General features: G+C 38.0%; 1 protein-coding gene across 7 annotated transcripts in view; it reads right to left on the bottom strand.

Moving 5' to 3' along the window:
• The window catches only part of SIPA1L1 (signal induced proliferation associated 1 like 1), a 208,887-nt gene that overhangs the window by 133,501 nt on the left and 53,153 nt on the right, over positions 1-22,233 (bottom strand). For 4 of the 7 annotated variants that reach the window (XM_032690200.1, XM_032690201.1, XM_032690205.1 and 1 more), the window contains one exon: positions 6,500-6,596. The exons of 2 other annotated variants lie outside the window; for them this stretch is intronic. The gene's annotated coding sequence lies outside the window, so the exon portion shown is untranslated. The remainder of the gene's footprint in view (positions 1-6,499; positions 6,597-22,233) is intronic. One more of the 7 variants, XM_032690202.1, reaches the window with a different exon arrangement.

Genomic DNA, 22,233 nt, shown 5'->3' on the forward strand with positions numbered 1-22,233 from the left:
CCACACAACCTCCTCCCAATAGCAAATTGTTTTCAGAGAGGAGAGGCTAAAGCATCAGTTCTCCCTTCTCAGAGAAAGGAAAGATGCACTGGTTCTCAACTTCAAACTTTCTCCTCAGCAAGTCTCTGCAAAGAATTCTAACACAGGTGTTAGAAGGGAGAAAAAGAGGAGTAAAAAGAAAAAGCTATGCTGAAGAAAATAAATGCTGAAAAGCAGTAGAAATAATAAAGGAAAAAAGAATAGAGTAAGAAAATAAAAGAAAGAGCACAAAGAAAAAAATTATATTAAACTTTCTCATAGTCTGAAAAATCATACCTACACTACCATATATACATACACACACTTACTACACCTCTGAGCTACAGGCTTTACAAACACTTTACAAAGAGCACAGCAGCAACTGGCTGTTCCCCTAAAGTATCACTGTCACACAAAGAAATCAGGGGCTTTAAGAGCTATGCTACACCAATACTGACAAGGCTGGGTTAAAAAAAAAAAAGACAAAGAAGAAGGGGGAAAAAATGTCTTCTCCAGCATTTCCTGTGTTGCAGATATACAACCAGAAGCCTCCAAACAATTCCACGTGTGTGATACCAAGTAAACAGGTTGGTCCAACATGGATGAGGAAGTGGCTTTCCTGCCTTTATTTCATGTGCATAGGGAGTGGAGGCACTAAAGGTCGGCCAGTCCAGCACACTGTAGGTGCAGCCTAGACCAGCTGACACATCCAGACACTCAGCCTCACAAACAACAGGACACTGATGTGGTTGAGGGAGAGGACCATTCTCACATGATCTCAAAAGGTTTGCGCACACACATATGCTAAACACCCAACAACAGCAATAAAACCAAAAATTCCACCATAGCACATTCCAATTTAATTCTATCCAAGCAATTCCTCAACTTTAAAAGACTCTGCCACCCTAGACTTGCCAGTTTAGAGAAAATTTTCCTCTTGTGCATTTTCTAATATATATAGATGCTAAAATGTAACTTGATGAGATTTAATGACCAACCTGGCTTCTTCCCTTTCCATTTTTTTTTTGGAGATGAACAGGCTTGGAAAAGGCTACAGCTCAAACACGTTAAGCTTCTATAAAAATGCCATATATAAAGCCAAAACTGAATTTTCAACTACCCTGATGAGTTAGAAAATCATAAGCTTCCTTTGCTTAAAAAAAAATCGCTATTTCTAATATAAACTGAAAAAGACTAAGTGACATATTAGTGATACTAAAGGTCAATATAATAAATAGCAGAGCTTCAAGGTACTGAAGAACTGTATATTAGTACCAAGTCTTTACACAGGGAATTGATGGAATGAACTAGTGACTGATAACAAATTCGGCTAACAGCATATACAAGGCATAACACTAAATAGATCAACAGGCTATAAAATCTATACCCACTAATAGGAAGCGTTATTTATTAATTGCATTACTATTAGTGCCACAAAGATGGCTGAGACTACCTTTTTACAAGAAATCACATGGAAAAGACAAAGGATAATGGCATCAAGTTGCTCCTGGGGACATTTCAAGTGGACGCAAGGGAAGTTTTTCACAATGAGAACAGTCATCCATTGGAATAATCTCCTTGGGGAAGTAGTGGATTTCCCAACATGATACACTTTAAAGATTTGGCTGGACAGGGTGTTGGGCCATCTTGTTTAGATCGTGCTTTTGCCAAGAAAGATTGGACCAGATGATCCTTGAGGTCCCTTCCAGTCTGGTATTCTTTGATAATGCAAAAACTATACAGCATCATTCACATTATGATGTGTACAGACATGCATGCTATGTTATATACGTAAAAAACCATGACTGATGCCTGATGCTGATGGCATCTGTAAAACTAGCATCATACTGTCTAGTAGGCACTGATCTTTATCTTCCATCAAATGGAGCAGAGTTAAGTTGTGGGTTTGCATTATGCATAAGCAGTGAATACAATTATGTTGAAAAGCAAGCCGATCTTCTCTGATCTCAAGTGGAAAGTGTGAATTCTGATCTTCACAGGTGACAGCTCTGTGCATCATTCTAATTTACTAGTTAGCTTCCTTGAATGTGTCCCCAATAGAAAACTTGAAACACGCAGTCACAGCTAATGTTACGCAAGCTAATATCTACACAAGCAAGAACATCAAATAAGAAGGCAAAGCAGTTATTTTACTTCATCTGGCACAGAGAAACTGCTATGAGTTCTTGATTTTACAGTTCAAGACAGATACTAAAGGATAAGAAGGGAGTGACCAAGAGAAGGAAAGAGAGTTATAGAAGGACCGCCAGTGACTGGACATCTTTTGCTTTTAGGTAGATGGAATCATTTAAGAATTGCTCATCTCTGAATACCCAGAAATATTTTCATTGAAGCTTTCTTCAGAAATTCTGTATTTCAAGTTGGTGTATCTGTTCTAAAGCATGAATTTAGGAAATTTAATGGTCAGTGCAGTTAAAGTAGTAGCAGTTGCATATGTTCTCAAAACATTTTACAAAGGAACAAAGTATTTTGCTCTCTAGGGATAAAAAACAAAGCAGGGGAATAACACTAATGGTCCAAATGTTCCTACTCTATTGTCTCTTCTGTTGGGGGTTTGTTATTTGCTGGTTTTTGTTTGGTTTGAGTTTTGTTTGTTTTACTTTGGGTAGGGGATTGGTGGGGGAAGAAGGACTGTTTGTTTTTGTTGGTTTGGGTTTTTGTTTGTTGGGTGGATTTTTTTTGTCCTTGAACTTATTGGGGTTTTTTTCTGCTTCACAGATTCCACTTCTATTTAATGTCTCAGATTTATTTAATTGCTGAATCTTATTACTAACCTGCAACAATGAAAATATTTTAACTGCAAAAATGTGCTGCTATTCAAGTTTAAGAAGCATAGCACAATGTACTTTAGCAATGTGCAAGCTGAACAATGCCAAAGATCAAAATACCAGGGTTGCTCATTCTTCACCAGCCAGTCCCACAAAAAGTTTATATAGCAGAATCAACTAAAGAAAACACCTTGTTTGTTAATCAGTGCATATTTGTAATCATACATAGTCTTAAGTACATAGTTACTAGTTCTAAGTTACACTACATTCCACACTTTAAATGTAAAACTAGGGGAAATTCCTACACAGAATAATATACCTATTTAATCTACCAAGAGCTCTGTACATTTATGCAAGCCACAGAACTCAGTTTTACAAAATCCAGACAATTTCCAGGGCATAGGGATTGCAGTGATTAAGCACCCAGAGTCCTAGCCAGTCTCAAACAGGCTATGCTAAAATCCATGCTGTTAAATCCTTGCAATCATTTTCAATCTAGGCTAGCTAGATTAATGTTGACTTGGGTGTGCCTAACTATTCAGAAATCAGGAAGTTTGCAGACACAGCACACCTCATTCTGAGCCTGCCTAGTCAACAGGTGGCTGTAACATAAAAGAGTATGGATCATTACAGTCCATATCATTAAATCTTCAGTCATTCTGGAGTAAGAAAACAGCAATCAAAGCATAAAACTCTCACCAGCTAATGGGCAGCCAAAAATTAACGGGATCCAGGCTTTTCTCTTTTGATTCACTCATATACACTTAGTTTCTGAATATCCAATTCTTTCAGTCTCATACACATTGAAATGAAGGTGAGACTTTTACCATGAACACCCATTTCCTATTACAATAGACACAGTTAGCTATTAAGAACATTATTCAGTTATGATGATTGGTCTTATTGCTATTCTCCAGTTCTAGAGTACTTTAACTAATCTCTGAACTACCACATGCGAACTTCTGGTAACTCATGACATTTTTATGTTTACATTCTTTACATGTTTACATTCTTTACATGTTTTATGTTTATATGCTTTTCTGTTAAAGCATAAAAGAATATAAAAATAGACTAAGCACTTTCTATTTCTTTTCCATTTAAAGATAATTACTGCAGTTATCATTACAATACCACAGTATAAAAACATTACACAAGACAATCACTAACCTGGGAACAAACATGCATCACCTTGGGAACATACATGCATCCGAGACACCTATTTCCTTTGAGTCACAGGTGCATATGCATGCACACCAAATATATATGTGCATTCCTCAAGCAACACCCTTTCTTTATAAGGAGGCCAAGACAGTAAGCACTAATTGCATGGGTTTTTCCTAACTTTCTTTAGACTCCTCTGGGAAACAACTTTAACTGCAAACCTACACAGTCCTAATAACAGAAACCTTTATATAATCACCAACTAAACCTTGGGGAAATCTCTGGGGAAAAAAATTACTACCTGCAAAATGTAAGCAAGGAACACAACTTTGTACATCTCTCCTCCTGGTCACTCAGAGAAACGGTACCCAAATAGCTTCTGCCCCCCTTTGCAGGGAGCACAGCACTACACATCCCTAAGCACATCCTTGTAGAAAAGCAAGAATCACCGGGGCAAAACCTTTCCCACCTCAACCCCACCCAAACAGTCTTTATTACTAGGGATAAACGAAGCCATGGGGCTTCAACCTGTCAACAGCAAAAGAACAATACCGATAAAACCAGCAGCTTTAAACACCATCCTACAAAATGTAACTTAAGGTCAACATCAGCTGCTTGCATACAGTGGCCATCCCTTTCTCTTTCCTCCCCCCAGTCCTCCTCTTCATTTCAAGTGCAGGTCAAAAAGAAATAAGCAGTCTGAGTTTAAGTTGTATGTAGAATTTTACAAGTTTTATTCTGTCAGTATTAACTAAGTTTATGCTGCTGAATGTCTTACACCTTAGTATCTCTACATTTTTTATGGAAAGTATAAGACAAAAATCCTAAACTGTGGAATCCAAACATAGCAGGGGGAAAAACTGCTCACTTACCTTCCACCAGTAAGTTAAATTCATAGCTAAGACTGCTTTTACTTCATCATTCAAGACAGCCCTTTTTCACTGTCTGTACCCCACTACACAGTGTTCAGGTTTGCTCTGATCCTAAATAGTCTCTTGGGACCACAAACTTCAATAAAAAAACAAAACAAATTTCTGTAGCATCGTGGGAAAGAAATGGACACTATTTTCTCCTCAGTCAGTAACTTGGAGTGCTGCATATCATAGAAAACCACAATAACAATTGTGTGAAAAATCAGCACTAAAGATGGTACCAAGTTAAAAGGTAAGATGATTCAAAGGGAAAGACAAAATAATTAAAATAGCCTTTTCCAAGGGCTCCACTAGGTCAGTGAACAAATATATTTGTTTCCAATATATATGTCCTTTGAAGGAAAAGTTTTGTCTCTACAGTAAGTCAAACCTCAGAAGCTGAGCCTCTGCCAACACAATGCAGCTTTGCTGACAGTATTTCAGAAGAACAGTTTTAAACTGACACTTTTGACACAACAACACCCTCTAAAGCAACAGGGTAGATTCTCTGACATAAGAAACCTATTTATTTCTTTAGACATCTAACAGACTGATGAACTGATGTTACAAGGGAGGGTTTTGTCTTTGGCAGCAGTGTTTACACTGTCACTTCAACTGGGCTTCCTTTGCATACCCTACATCTATAGTTTTTAATATTTGTTGATAAACATGTGATTAAAACTTGTTCGGGGGGGGGAGCTGTGGTTTTACTGCCTGGTTGCAAATCTACTTAAACTGATCTAAGTTAAGATCTCTAATGCTGTTCTTCCTGCAGTCCCTAGCAAGTATTCTGGTCACCTCCCTTCAGGCAGCTCTACTGCTTGCACAACCTGTTAATTCAAGAAGCTGATCCATCTGAAAACAAATCCAACCCTGCCTATCTTTGCAAAACGAAGAACACTGCTCTCTATCCCTTCTCCCTCACCCTCCAAAACTGCACACTGCAATTCTCCAACCTTCTTCATATGCCACCTTGAACCAGGTCATTACACACTTGCAAAGGACTTGCATTTGATACAAGGCAGAGGACAAGGCTGCATGGGCAGAACTGGAGCATCTCATACTTGCAGCATCCTTTTTATCTTTTCACAAACTTCCTAAAAGCATATTACATTTCTCTGCAAAAGGACAAATCATGTACTAAAAGACCAAAAGTCTTTTTCAAGCATCAGACACATTCAGAATAATCATCCCTTTCTTCCTTAAAACATAAGTTTCACAAGTAGAGCAAAAGAAACCACCTACAAAAACTACTATGTTTTAGAAAACGTGACAAAAGCAGGCATTCTGTCACAGCCTGAACAGAGTCCAACCTGCTGTTACGAACACTTCAACACACACATAGTAGAAAGGGAGGGAGTAGCCATCTAGTCCCCTTGCATCTCCCTCCTGGAATAAGCTCTCATGTATAGAGGATGCATTCAGCAACAGACTGGAATACAGTATGGCACTCGGCAGCAGCCAGCCTACCAGGGGAAGCCATCCTGCTGGAGACCACTCCTTATGCACTGTATGAAACACTACGCGCTACCAGCAGTCACAAAGCCAACGCTGATTTTGTGGCAACTAGCAGTACTCCAAAAGGTCAGATGGTACAGAAAGCAGAACATGCACTCTTACCTACCCCAATTCTTGAGAAGGTAGGCACATGGAGCTTTAGCAAAAGCTCCAGGTGGATGTCATGATCAACTCCTGATGAATCATAACACAGTGAAACCTAGAAACAGAAAGACCATGGGCATGAACAAAATCTAAACAGGAAACAAACAAGTGAAATATTTTTCAAAGATAAAAGGGTACTCTGAAAATTTTGCTTGTAAGAAGCCAGAAGCAATAATGAAGACTTATAAAACTGTGAATCTATTAATTTTTTGCACTTAACTCACACATCTGAGGGAGCCTACACAACAAGTTTCTCACTGTAACAATCCCAACCTTTCTTTATCACCGCTTCTCTGAATCAAGTTATTTTCTTCCAGAACACATTCTGCCAGGCATTTGGAGATTAAACACACATTGGGTAACACTTGAAAGAAAGGGGACATCTAGTAGTGCTGTGGCCCACTTTTTTTCCTCACTGCTCAACATAAAACTATCACACATGTCAAACAAGGGAGAGCACATATTTATCTAAGTCACCAGCTGCAGCCCTCTATGAAGTCTTGCTACTCTGAAGAGTAGCAAGAAAAAAAAGGTTTCAAAGCGGTCCTTCCTATTTACTGGGTCCTGTAATATAATCTGTATTGTTTCAGCATTAGCGTTAACATCTGACCTCTGCCTATCGCTACAAAAAGCTTGCATCTCTAGATGATAGGAGGCCTCTAAAATTAGACTGGGCAAACAGATGTAACCATGGAGATGTATGCTGCATTCCCTAGAACTCTGCAGAGGCACAAGCTGGAGGCAGAGCACATACCACCAATGAATTTTTGTCCTCCTCTACTCCCACCAAACTCACGTGTTAGAGAAGATGTACAGTGAATCATATCAAAGAGATAGATTATAATCCAACTCTAAATAAGTAGACTAAAGAAGACCTAGATCATTTCTCCAACCTAGTTTTCCCCAGTCCAGTTCACCAGACAGCTACATGAGCACTTGTGCTGACATGAGGCAGAAAAGGTACAAGACAGGATAAGCAGATAAGAATGGTTCCTTTCAGCTTCAATGGCAGCATAAACTGCACATAAAACCGTGGTACAAGTGCTATTTGTAATAATTGTCACTGAAATTTGATAGGTTGATAAGCAAATGATTTTAAGCCATGCATTGCTACTCTCCCAACAGTATTTCTTTACAGAGTTGAATAAACTTTGAATACCTGGTAGCAAGAAAATTAGCATCAACCAAAATTCTTTAAGAAATGCCAGACAGCATTATCAACAGAGTTCAAGAAATTAATTATTGCTATCTTCTTTTGAGCAATTACAAATACAGTTGAGGGGTTTTTTTTATTGCAAGTTAAGTTTAGGCTTATTTACAAAATATTGCGTGAAATCAAGACCTTGGAAAAATGAGAAGCATCATCAAAAGAGCTGCAGTACACAAAAAATAATGATCCAGTGCAGCAAAAGCAGTTTTAAAAAGGTATAGAAAACTAAACTCATGTTTAAAATAAGGTAACACTCCAGGAAGAATTGCATTTTAACTTTCATGTTACCAACAAACAGAGTTTGTCTTTTTCATTAGAATCAAATTCTAATCCTAGGATAGAAAGCTCAATTATAACTTAAACCAATGAAGCAAGTGTAAGATTTCAACTCTGTGATTGCTACTGACATTTCATCAAATCATTTGGGCAGCAGGTAAAAAAATTATTTCCACAGGTGTCAGCCTTCTGGTCAAGAAAAGGTTTCCTTGTGTTTTTTAGGGTCAAGTTCTTCACCTGTTCAACCATTACTAAGATGCACCACAATTCTAACCCAGAACTCTCAATTTCCTTTGGTGTTAAATTATAGACCTGCTGCGTAAAGATGGGGGTTTTTTTCTTATAAGATTGCCTGTGAAGCTCAATTGTGATTGGGAAGGCCGCCTACACGGCAGAGAGTGAGAAAACACACACTTGTAGAGCTGAAAAAACATCAGTGTAGGCGTATTTAAGGGGGGAGGAAAGAAAGAACTTGGTCCTACTGAAAAAGGCTATTTTCTGACATCACCCTTGAAAGAACCAAATGCGTTACTTAAAGACAATTCAAGGATTGTTTGCTATGTTCCAGCTATCAATATGCAGTACTACAAGCAAGATGAGGAATCCTTGCAAATTCATGCCTCTGATCTCAAAATCTGCCACCTACCCAAGAAATGCTTCATTCTCCCACTTCTCTGCCACAACCTGCAAAAGCTATTCTCACAAAACAGCAAGTCACCTGCAGAACAGCAGTTCAAAGCTTTAGAAGCCTTATATAATTAATAACATCAGGAAGTATTGAAACTGTAGACAAAGCCTTCTCAAAAATATAAGGGTAAAGAGTGCTGTCTAAATAAACATCAAGAATAACTATCTCAGCTAAATCTAATAGTATTCAAAATGGCAGAAAAAATAACCACAAGAAGTTCAGATGTATCTTTCTCATAGAGACTTAGAAAAAAAAATATTTTTCTCCCTGCCCTACGTAGCCCTCAGTCCCTTCATCTCCTAAGAGAAATATGAAGGCCTTTCAGGATGTCCTATTAACAAATCCAGATTTGCAAAAGAAAGAAGGAAGCAGCATCAGTGGAAAATATCCTTCTCAGTTTACTTTAGGAAGGCATCACCTATACACATTACAATTTCTAAATAAAGAAGCCTACACTATATGTTCAAATGCTATCATAAACCTATGGAAATATTTTTAATAGGTTTGTCTTTCCCTTCACAATAAAAACAAAAGGCTTTTGACATATGTCTGTGAGCTGATTATTACCGCAATTACTACCAGGGGAACGAAGACAGCCAGGACAAGTTTCACCAGTGAACTTCAATAAACATGAGATGATTCACTGCAGGAAAAAGGTGGTGCTGCTCCCATGGTGTTGGACACCAGCCTGCAAACTATTTTGCTAACACCAGTCACAAGGAGATAGGACTTCAGCACCTAATTCCTCTGACTGGTAATTTCAAAGCCCTGTGCCAGCAGACGAGTGAATGAACCCTGCAACCACAGAACATTGCCACAGTAGAGAAGAGCCTACAGAGCAGCACTTCTGCGAGGGGTCACCTCCAACCAAAGCTTTCACAGGGTCCTAAGTTTCATCTCCAGCCAAACATATGCTGCTGCTGAAGATGCTGAACGACAGAAACTGATAAATAACAATACTACAACATAAACTCCATTTTTATACAACTTTCCAACTAAGCACTAATGACTCATACACATCAGAAACACAGGTAAGATAGGATTTTTAAAAGCACCAAGCCAGCTGACCTGCACAAAACTATATGGTAAGCAAAAGCAGCACACTCAGATGGCACAGCTAAGTTCTTAAAATTACTCATAAAATGCAAAAGAGTTGCTCCTGAAGCTCGCCAAGGCACAAATTCTTCTGGGTCGGAAAGGCAAATAGGGATCAAGTATCAAAGGGAGCTATAAAAAAAACCTCATCAGCAGTAGAATCTCCTGAAAAAGGAGGATCTGAAACAATGAATATGAAATGCTGAAAAACACAGAAACAAGAAGGGAAGTAAGGTGAAGCAGAAACAAGTACAAAAAATAAAGGTCTATAAAAAGTAGCAAGAATTGAAATCCCTTATTCTAGAAAAAGTAGAGTTGTTTATAATAAAATAAGATGTATAGACTCCTACTAAACTTTGAAATCACAACCATCTTGACTTTCACCTTGGTGAACAGTGAAATACTACTTTTGACACATTAATAAAACCTCTCTACATAGTAATAAACATGTAATTCTAATGAACCAAAAATGTATTAAAATATTACACAACAAATTAATAACACATAGCATTTGCATCCTAATAAAGTGTACTCCTTCATGCTTGGCTTATCAAGCTAAAGAACATTTGCTTCAAGAGTCACTGCCAGAATCATCAGATCTCTGGTATTCTCCATAAATTTTGCTTTCAGGTAAAATGAAGTTTTATTTCTTCTTAGTGAGAATAGAAACAGCTCAAGGTAGTTTGGAAGGCTGTCTTTTACCTTCAGGACCTAAGACTTCCAGTCAGACTAAGGCTATTAGGAAAGAAAAAAGCTAGAAGAGCACAGAAGACTGTCAGACAATACTCTGTTGCTGCTGACATCAAAATTCAACATTTACCGTTTGCTTTTCAGACACTAAGACCTTCAGGAATTTCTCTGAGATGTGCTACTAACAAAGAGGCAAGCTGAACTAGTAAAACCTTTTTACCTTCTCATATACTTTTGTAAGATAGCTCAGGTTGGGGGAGTGTCTGGGTCTTCCCATTTTATGTATTTTTCCTCTCGTCAAGGGTAAACTAGAAGTCTCATGCAGATTTCAGCCTGATACAAATTCAAATACCTTTGACATCATAATTACACAATATCAATCAAAATTAGTAACACTGCACTTAATTCATTAACTACTCTGCTGCCCCCTCAACAGGAGTCAATTACTGCAATTCTTAACTTTTTTCTCAAAAGTGGTAATGGAACAAAATTTCATTTAAACTCATTTAACAAGAAAAGGCTTTTTCTGATGTTCACAACATCATTTTAGTGCATTATGTCATAACTTTTCCTGGTTATTCACAACCACCATGGCTGAGGCCAGTTTTTCTAGCCACACAGTGTGTGACTGTGTGGTGAGTTAACCTCAGCTGGATGCCAGGTGCCCACCAAGCTGCTCTATCACTCCCCTTCCCAGGGGGACAGGGGAGAGAGAACAAGATAGAAAACTACTCATAGGTTGAAATAAGGCAGTTTACTAATACAGAAGCGAAAGTTTGCACATGCACAAGCAAAGAGGAAAATAACAAGGTTTATTCTCTACTTCCCATTAGCAAGCGATGTTCAGCTCCTTCCCTGGAAGCAGGGCTTCAGCATGCACAGCAGTTTCTCAGCAGGTAAACATAGTAAAGAACAAATGCTCCCCCTTCCTCCTCCTTTCCTTAGGTTTTCTATCTTTGCTGACATCATATGGTATGGAATACCCCTTTGGTCAGTTTGGGTCAGCTGGCCTGGTTGTGCCCCTTGTCTATGAACTAATGCTTTTGTCCAGACTTGAACTAACTGAAGTGAAACATCAAGGAATTTACAAAGCACAAACATAAAAATACGAACTTTGGAGTTATTCCTAACAACAGTAAACACTTTAAGGTAAGGAATGCAAATACATCAGTTTGAAATTAAGAAAACCAACAACAAATGCAAACAGAGTCCACTCTTTCCTTCCACTTAAATTAAGTAATGACCCATCCTTTATGCTAGTATTTCCTCTTAATTTAAAAGTTAGTTTTTCTATTTATAAAGTTGTTCTATTGCTTTTCAGCCTAGCTGTCACAGCTAAGCTATGAGAGAACGACAGGATTTTACACTGCAGAAGGAGTTACTATTGCCAAAAAAAGAACTAATAATTGGTCTATGGCAAAAAATACTGGAGAAATAAGTAAAAAGCACAGAATTTGCACATTCACAATTTGAAAGCCTCATTCTGTTCCCCCATCCCTTTCCCCATGCAATTTCAATCCATTTGACTGCTGTTAAAAGAAAGACTGAGCTGATATTTTAACGGACTTGGAATTTTAAAGCTGTTTGTCAATAAAACCAGAGAAAGCACCATAGAGAGCATGCTGCTGTTAGGATACTTTCATCAGCTGATAAGAGTTCAAAGTGCTTTGCAGATAAGGTAATTATCATTAAACCAAATGCTAAGAAAAGGAAATCAAGGCAAAAGAAAGAAAAGGAGTTGCCAGGGTCATCCAGCAGCCAAGTGTCAGTCAAAGATATTATTCTTCCAACTTCTAGCACCCATGGCAAAGGACCATAATGACTTCTCTTTATATGAAGGTTTTTCATCAATATGTTGATGAACTGGTAATACACCTAATTTGGGCAACAACACATTAGCTAGACAAATTAGGTGCCCAAAACAAGAAGGTAGAGAACTGCCTAACAGTGAACAAAGTAAAAGCCCTGAGGCTGTTACTGAAGGGTACCCAGGCATACTCATCAACCAGTGGGTTCCCACTGGCACATACTAACGTCCTTCAGCAAACAACACCCTTTACCACAAAAGGCATTTAAGGTAGGAATACCGAAATGTGGATTCTGGTTAAGTGCATATGTGCTCTGAGCATCACTTCTATAAGCCTCCAGTCCCCTTCACAGCACCAGAAACATACACCATGCAACTGCTACAACAGGAAGCTTCACATTAAAAGTCATATAGATGTTTACTGACTGTAAAATTCATTAAAAGAGATATTAACTACTTCACTATAGTTTCAAAATATCCAAAGTAATATGAAAAATTCCACTATTGAGGAGAATTTATTGTCTTCAAAAGCTTTAAAACTGTGTCAAACTGAAAATTCTAGTCATCTCCAGGAAGTTTCACACTCCATAAGTCATATCTTCTTCTATCCCTAATTGAAAATTCAACTACAATAACAAGACAATTCTTTAGCTAGGAAGTTTTTTGCATATGTAACCAAACTTCTGCTCTGCTATTTTACAAGCCTTCCTTCAAGGAAAAAAAAAAATTCATCTACACTGCCTTTGAGATCAAGCAGAACTCTATCCTACTGAAAGAGTCAAAAGTAATTCAAGATATTCTTTCCTGCATTGCACAGGAACTGATAATCTGTTATTTTATAAGACATAAGCACCCTCTATCTCCATCCCCACTCCATTTGATTCATTTGGTAGACCTGGTCATTTCCTTTAGAGTGGAGGTTTCTCTGACCATTCAATGACCTTCATCCTCTTTGCCAGACTAAAATAAAATTTAAAAGGATTCTTTGACTGTTCCCCCAGGAAAATTTAAAACTGTTTTGTATTCTTCTCAGTAGACAGCTCATTTATCCACATTTCAAGATATACTGTTCTACAACAGTATTTCAGTTGTCCTCTTACTCACACAACACTTCAGGAAACAAAAAAAAAGTATTTTTCTGTCTGCTTAGACATTATCAATATCATTATAGCTTAAATTTTAAAAAAAAGTTTTGTAAAGAATTTATTGAAAACAGGCAGTCTAGCGATTTGACCATGTGTCTAGAGCTCTGCATAATTCAAACAAGCAACTTTACTTGTCTGCTTTGCAATTTTCCTATTAATGAAAATAATATTTACCTCACAGGGGGTCAGAACGATTAATTTCCATGAAGAGCTTGAATCTAAAACAGAGGGTAATTTGATATATCTCTGAGGAGAGGGTGAAGGAAAAACAAATTAGATTTATACTCAGTTTCAAATGAGAAAAATATTTGAGTTGCAGAACGAGCTACAGAATATTAGCAAAATTACACATTAAAAAAAAAAAGAAAATTCAATGTTAATATAATTTCTCTCAAACTACATACCCACCTATGAACAGCAGCAGACTCTTCAACATCAGATTTTTATCTGAACAGACAAGTTTTGGAATCTGCCTTGACTCCAAAGTTGCTGCAGTTTCACTAATAAAAGGAGATGTTACCTTCTGAGAACTCGGTGCTCATTCATTCATGGGAAGAAAGGGAAGAGAATTGCAGAACACTCTGAACATAATATTTTTAATAAACCCAAAACAGAAGAGAAATATAAAAAAGTACCTTGTGAATCTAGAGACTATTAACACAGCTAACTATTAGGGATCCATGAAAATTCATTCCCAGCTTCAACTGTTCCATTCATGGCCACAAAAGATTACCCAGTCCATCAATGTACTACATTGACACTGATCTTGACACTAGATCCATCATGTTTGAAAGTACCATGGTCTGTAGGTAAATGAGTAATTACAAGATACAAGATTGAACTCAAGTTAGGAGATGGAGATAAAAGGAAGTCAGGGGCCTTTTGCTACTATTTTTGGAGGGGGAGGGACTTAAAATAGCACAGTTGTTTATCTACTAATGCTGCAGTTAAAACACTTTGTAACTAAAACCCTTGGATAGAGAGAAACACAATGCAGAACAACTCATGATTTTATGATAAGATAAATACTAGACAATCTTTTTGCTAAAGAAACTGCAATACTATGAAAGAAACTGAAATAAGAAAGTTGTTAATAAGGGAAATTAGATTATGAAGAAACAGAACAGCAAGGTTATCCATGCTTAATGAAGTACATGAAACACTTCCATGTTGTCAAAAACTGAGATTCTACACTTCAGTAAGTATTCATCAGTGTTTGGGAAAAACAACCTAGAAGTGAAAGAGCAGAAAAGAGTGACAATATAATAATAACACAGGTTTTGCTGGGGATTTTTTATTTTATGTAGAAAACCAAGTTTACTTTTACTGTACAAAAAGATACTCTTTAAGGAAAAGTTTTCCACTGTTATAAACTGCAGACCTCCAGCACCAGCCCGGTATAATCCACCACAAATGACAGAAGTCGCAGAAGCTACACAAATCTAAAAATGGTGTGTGGAGAGCACAACATGGGGAGTAAGGCAGTCTACCTATGTTTTTTTTCCAAGCCACAGAACCACCGAGGAGGAGGTGCAAACACCTCCACCAGCAGCAGCACTCCTCCAGAAGAGAGTCGCATTGTTTTCAGCAGCCAGAGCAGAAGAACCCGACTCATCCACCACTCAGAAGCATGCACTATCCATATCAGTTTATTAGAAACACTGTGTTTGCCAGAAATTTCCATTAAGAAGGAGAAAACTCTCTAATCTTATGCCAGGCTAAAAATTTCAAATATAAAAGACGAATTAGTAACAGCAGCATAAAACCCATAAACCTTGCAAATGAACATTTCTTTTTAAATAATTTCACAATCCTAATAGCATCTTCTGCTCTAGTCTACTTGAGTCATTGTCCACCACAGCGAGGAATCCACAGGCACAGATCAATTCTTCACCTGCTTCCCTATATCCCTTAGGGTAGAGAACATGTACATCCTTCTAAATAAAAGCTTTGAGAAGAGCCTACTCCCATGATTCATCCAAATAAGCATACCAGCAAAGGTTTATATTCCACCAGTTGAATGTGAAAATAAATAGTGGCTATAAATCTTGAGGGAAAAAATTAACATATTTTTCTTTAGTTTTTCATAGATTTATTAGTCCATTCATATCCAACAACAGAAAAGTTGCACAACTCAGTGAGCTGAAACAAAAGAGATAGACATCAATGCTATTAGGTAGAAGTTACGTACTCCACGTAACATGTCACACTCGTTTAAATATATAGATACAGGAATGTGTCTTTAACAAAAAACAAAAAAAATTCATTCTCTTACATGAAATAAGAACAAACCTGATGACAAGTATTATTGAGATACTGTCCACATCATTCTTATCTTAAGAAAGCCCCCATCATGCTGACCACTCACTTCTTCCCTTACAGTGCAATAGGGTCTCGATTTGCAGCCTCAGGTTGCTTTCAAACACAAACATACTTTGATCATAAGTACTCCCCACATCTCCCTGGCTTTTTTAAATATTTGGATTTTAATAAAGCCCAAGTAAGGGCCTTTCCTCACATCTAGACTCAACACATGAAAAACTGTCCCATGACCAACCTCAAAAGAAAACCCACTCGTTACTTGAGTGCACTTCTCCAGATGTAATTGCTTTTATCCAAAAGAATGCTCTTTGTGATCCCTGCACCAGGTAGTAGGCTGCAAATATGGTTTCACTGAGGAGAGGAAAGGAGTATCAACACTGCACCTTCACCAAAGCATGTTGTCAGGATAGCAAATGCTCAGACTCACTCTTTTCATTCAAGCAAGTCACATTTTGTGTTATACAGGTTACAGAAAATAAATCTCAGTATGTTGCAAATCAAATCTTAAGTAACTCTGCATGGTAATTAGAAGACAACTATTAGAGCCCATACAAAAGGACCATTTCAGGAAAAAGAAATGGCTGTAATTATAAACATCAGAGATAAATAAAGAATGTCAATGTGATTACAAGAAAACATTCCTTCAAAGAAAAAGGTAACTCCAAACAACAAAAACCCCCCTTCAGATTCATGATTTCACCACTCAACACAAGTCCTGAAATGCTTCCAGGCAGGGAGAAGAAACACCAGAGACATCTGTGAGGCCCTTAGGGGAACCCTACCCTCTAAGCACAATCAAGGTAAACTCTATTCCAAGTCAGTTTGCACCAAGAGAAAACATGGTTAGTGTAATGGAAGACTAATTTGTCTGTATGGTGATGAACACAAAATAATTCTGGCTATTGAGAAAATATTATAGGAACTCTTCTCTTAGAAATTGTCTACGAGCATGTGTGTGATGTGTTTACACTTAATTTTCCATCAAGCCAAATTCTGATTCACATTCACTAGTCTGCCAACAATTGTGCCTAGATCTGGAAGGAAAGGGGAAGAAATGGGAGAACAGCAAGATGCCAGACCCATTACTTAACGGAATTACTGGCTAAAGCCTACTCACTTTTTTCAGAATTTTTTATGGACTTCAAGAAGTTTATATATATGTCCTTATATTTGAGAAACACAACCTAAGGATTTCCAACAATTTACCTTTAATTACAGTTGTTAATATTTTGTTAAGCATGCTTATATTCACAGCACAAATACCACACTGCAGGACTCAGAAAGGGATTTTTTTTTTCAGCTGTATTTTTGTTAGGCTCATTTCACAAACCATCTGTTTCTCAGTAAAATACATACATAATGTTATATCTGCCCTAAAACAAGCTCTCAAGTAAAAGGTTCCACCTTCCTCCTTTTTCCTTTCAGGCCTTAGTTCACAGATGGTCAAGAGGATGTTTATAGTAAGAGGATGTTTATCAACCAGCCTTCATAGGTTAGAGAAGCTGGTGCCTTCATAAGAACATTTAACAATGTCTTTTAGCAGCCAAAGTACTAAACACGTAATCCATTCAAACAATTTTATTTTAAAAATACTTGGAAAATACTGATCCTGAATTCACATCTGCAAAGCTGCCTTCTTACACCTATGTGGGTTTCAATACTCAAAATACAACTTTCTGTCATATTTAAACATTCCTTTAATTCACAGTGAGTCTCAACAACCCTTCTAGAGTAAACAGTCCCCAGCGATTCACAAGTCTGAAAATGAAATACTTAATAATTCCTGGCTGCCTTCATTCTGCAATTTTGATTAAACAGCCTCTTCTTTTTACCAAACTTTCACCTTCTGTCTTCAACTTATTAACCAGGTCACAGTCAGACTTGCATAAAATTTACCAGGCTAACCACAGAAACACAAAAACTATGCTAGCATACTGGATTTGTATGGATCACAGGAGACATTGCTCAACCTTACAGACCAGAATTAATCCATATTCAATGTGTAACTTGCTTACTGGAGTCTTCAAACATTCCTCCTTATCACCCTTTCATGAAACAAAAATTATGCCACTTCAGAGAGACATAAACGAGGTAGACAAGCTGACGGTCAGAGCCACTCGTTGGGTGCCCATGGTCCCCTCAGGGACTCCTCCATTTATCCAACCAACAGCCCAGTAACACACACTGCTCCTGGAAGAAGTGGGAGTTGAGAGGGCAGGAGTCTTGGCTTTTCCCACTCTCTCAGCCCTTTCATGTTCTGTCATCAATAGCCAGCTGACGACACAGTAAACCAGATCATGAGAGCCAACTCAGCTGGAACCCAACATCTTCTCTGGCACGTTAGCTTTGACATAAAAAGCAATTTCCAGTCAAGTTTGCTGAATGCCTTCCAGAATTCCCAGATTAGCAACAGGCTACATGGGAAACTGCAGAGGAGTACAAGAACACAGTTTTCAGCATTAACTGAGTAAATTCAGGCTTGATTAAAATTGGCTAGGGAACTACAATTTGAATCACCTACATTTTAGTAAGTCCTTTTCCAAAGTTTCTCTTCCTGTTAAGAATCCCATCTTATGCCCAACGCCACCTAAACCAGCAAATTGAGTATGGGTTTTCAAACAAGATCCTTTTCCATCACATTACCAGGGCCTAATCCAGCACATCCAGCCACTAAATTACAGTATAATAAAAGTGTATCTCACATAGAACAAGAGGACTATGATCCACATGACTCAATTAATACAGACACTGCCAGTTGAAACTTCAGCAGGGGTGGTAGTATTGGTTAGAAAGGGTAAGTAAGCATTTGTCAGATTTTTGACAATGCAATTGATTTCCACCCTCACCGCCATGTACTTTTTCTTCAGTGGATCCAGGTCCTATAATGTATGAAAACTAAGACTTGGTATGCAATGAGTTGATCGCTCAAAGTGACTGCTTGCAAAACTGTCTACTGAAAAAGGTGACAAAACTGTCACCTTCAAAAGATGTTAAATTGTATTTTAGCTCCTAAAAACCCCCAATTTATAAAATTTTTTGTACATTTTTACAATAACTGTATTATATATATCTAAAAATATATATCTAAATATATATCTAAATAACTTTTAAATTTAATATACTTCCAAAAGAAAAATACCATATATAGAAAGCTAATAAATAACAATACAGGTGACATGTTCAGCAACTTTCGAATTGGACTAGAAGTATAGTTGTCACACATGTATGGTATGCTACTTGTAAATATCTAATATATTTTGCTCTAGGGAACAAATTCATGTTTTAAAAACACAGGAAATCAAAAGTTTATTCAGCATTTTTAACTGTCTGTGACCTAGACAAGGGAAACTAGTATACTGCTCACTGGGTATCATTCTTACTGATTGAAATACCAGTAATTTCCCTGTAGACCAAGGCAGATCTTATCAAATGACTACTATGCCCCGAAGAGGTCATAAATTAGTAATAGTATGCAGTGACTTGATACTGTATGGGGGGGAAGAGGAAGATGAAAAAAGAATACATGTTATGTCAATGAATTCCAATTAGCTTCTGAATAGGATTCTATCACCAGTTTCACCAGCAACAGACAGATGAAACACATAAATGATTTGCAGGCTCTCACATGGAGATAATGCAACTCTTAAAAAAAAAAAAATTCCATGCAAGTCACATCAGGTCAACACTCTAGTGATCTAGAAGACATCATTAGTGCTGAAGTGACAGCATGTTACATCTTTCAAAGAGTGACTTGGCTTTACAAAGGGAACAAAATTAATTTGTACATTTTAAGCCTTGTAAAATAAAGAATTTAGAGCATAGCTACTGCAGAAATACAGATAGAGAAGGCCATCTTAGCAGCAGATGTACTTTATCAGATACAGAAATCTGAAATATGTTCCATGGACCAAAATACATATACATACAGACATCTGCACGTTCTATACTCATCTGTGCTCCTAAAAAAAAAAAAAAACAGATTAAGAAAATCAGGTATGCAGAAAACAAAACAAACAAAAAACAGTGAAAAAAGCAATGTTTTCATATTTCAAAGTTACAGCCATAGAGGATTGAGTTAACAAGCATTAGAAACATTCTGTGAGGACATGCAATAGAGGGCTCACATTGGCAAGAACTACTACTTATGGTTTAAGGGCAAAAAATGCAAGGAGTTAGCATGAAGGCCTGTACCAAGCACAAGAAGGTACCAGATGAACTTAGGAAACTCAAATGCAAACATTGCCAAGGAGATCCATGTGCAGTCTTCCAGTTCCTTCCTGTCAGCAAGAAGAATGCTTGGCCTTCACAGTGAGAGAGAGGCTGAAGGTTAGCTGTGGTCTCAGCTCTTCCTGGAGGTAAAGTGCTCAGCACAACTTGCAGAAAGAGCACTACCTAAATTCACTGCTCTGGAACAATGATGTTTCTTTCAGGTGCCTTTTGCTTACATCCGTAAACTCACACACAAGAGGCTGGGCACAGAGTGGCTGGAGAGCAGCCAGGTACAAAGGGACCTGGGAGTTTGGACTGACAGGAAACTGAACATGAGCCAGCAGTGTGCCCAGGTGGCCAACAAGGCCAATGGCATCCTGGCCTGGATCAGGAACAGTATGGCCAACAGGTCCAAGGAAGTGATTCTTCCCCTGTACTCAGCGCTGGTGAGGCCACACCTCAAGTGCTGTGTCCAGTTCTGGGCCTCTCAGTTCAGGAAGGATATTGAGGTGCTGGAGCAGGTGCAGAGAAGAGCAACGAGGCTGGTGAAGGGACTCGAGCACAAGTCCTGTGAGGAGAGGCTGAGGGAGCTGGGGTTGTTCAGTCTGGAGAAGAGGAGGCTCAGGGGAGATCTCATCACTCTCTACAACTCCCTGAAAGGAGGTTGTAGCCAGGTGGGCATCAGTCTCTTCTCCCAGGCAGCTATCAGCAAGACAAGAAGGCACGGTCTTAAGCTGTGCCAGGGGAGGTTTAGGTTGGATATTAGGACGAAATTCTTTACAGAGACGGTAATTAGGCATTGGAATGGGCTGCCCAGGAAGTGGTGGATTCTCTGTCCCTGGAGGTTTTTAAGGTGAGACTGGATGTGACACTTAGTGTCATGGTCTAGTAGCCACGGTGGTAGTGGATCAAGGATTGGACTTGATGATCTTAGAGGTCTTTTCCAACCTGGTTGATTCTATGATTCTAAGAATATTTATGCACAAGATGCTGACAAGTCAGTCCCAAAGTAGTGAATATTTGCATTTCAGATGCTCTGGACATTTCACTCACAGCTCTCATTTGTGCCCATGGCCATTGCTGCACAGAGTCATTTATACCAACCTCGCTCTTCTCACCACCTTTTAAACTACAGGTTGGTCAACTACCAGTTCGCCACTGACAAAGCTGAGTTTCTTTCTTTATTATTTTATTTCTCACATCCAAAAAAAGCTATTTATAAATAAGTGGGTTTTTATTTCCCCCCCGATTTTTTTCATATAATCTAATCTACATTACATTGACTTAAATCCATGCTGATATCTAGTTTTATCAGATTTCCTCAAACATAAATGAAACACACAATGCCATATTTGTTTTTACATATAGAATAAAATAGAAACATTCAGGAAGTGACTGATTTTTGTAGGGCATTGTAGGACACTGCTGCAGCTCATTTATAATTTCCTTTTGGAGAGGTGAAAGAAGGGAAATAATTATTTGAATTCTCATGCAATACAATCAGTTCTACTCAAATACGTGCATTAATACAGGCATTACTGTCAAAATAGGGAAAAAGGCTAAATATCAGCAAAATGTTAAATCATACAAAATTATTTTAGTGTCAGATTGTGTTATTCTAATCCTGAATCAGAAATGTAAAATTCACATCAATTCAAAATGCATCCTTCTGCCATACCAATAAAACAGATAATATTCCTAACCCCAAATTCCAAACAAAAAGGCATTAGAGTAGCTGGTGATCTTAGGCCTTTTCTCCCACAAGCTAAGCAGAAAAATCATAGAACTAAAACAAAATGCTAAATCATATCAGTAAACACTGGGTTTGGTGGACTTTGCAAGCACCATAGTTGGCTGACAAATCTTGAGACACTATAGGAAATGAACATAAAAGGTATGAATATATTAATGTTCACAGGAGTTGGACAAAGAAAGAAACAAAAATACTATTTCTAATCAAGCAGAGGTAATTGGGGATTCTGGTAAAAAGTGGCAGTTAAAAAGTAAAGTCACAACCAATGTTATTTATATTAGTCAACGTAAACAGAATCCCATGTTAATTAGGTATGTCGCTCTCTCTGGTTTCAGACATCTCCAGCAAGGCAAAGGGTGTATTTACCAAATTTACTTCTACTTGCACAAGATAGATATCCGTGCCTCTGAAGTTTTCCGCCTCCCACATGCTGATCTCACCATTACCCATGAAGCCACTGAAGTGAACAGCACACTGTAAGCCGAGCTGGAACTTAA

The sequence above is a fragment of the Chiroxiphia lanceolata genome, chromosome 6 (assembly GCF_009829145.1).
Source record: "Chiroxiphia lanceolata isolate bChiLan1 chromosome 6, bChiLan1.pri, whole genome shotgun sequence".
NCBI classification, from domain to species: Eukaryota; Metazoa; Chordata; class Aves; order Passeriformes; family Pipridae; genus Chiroxiphia; species Chiroxiphia lanceolata.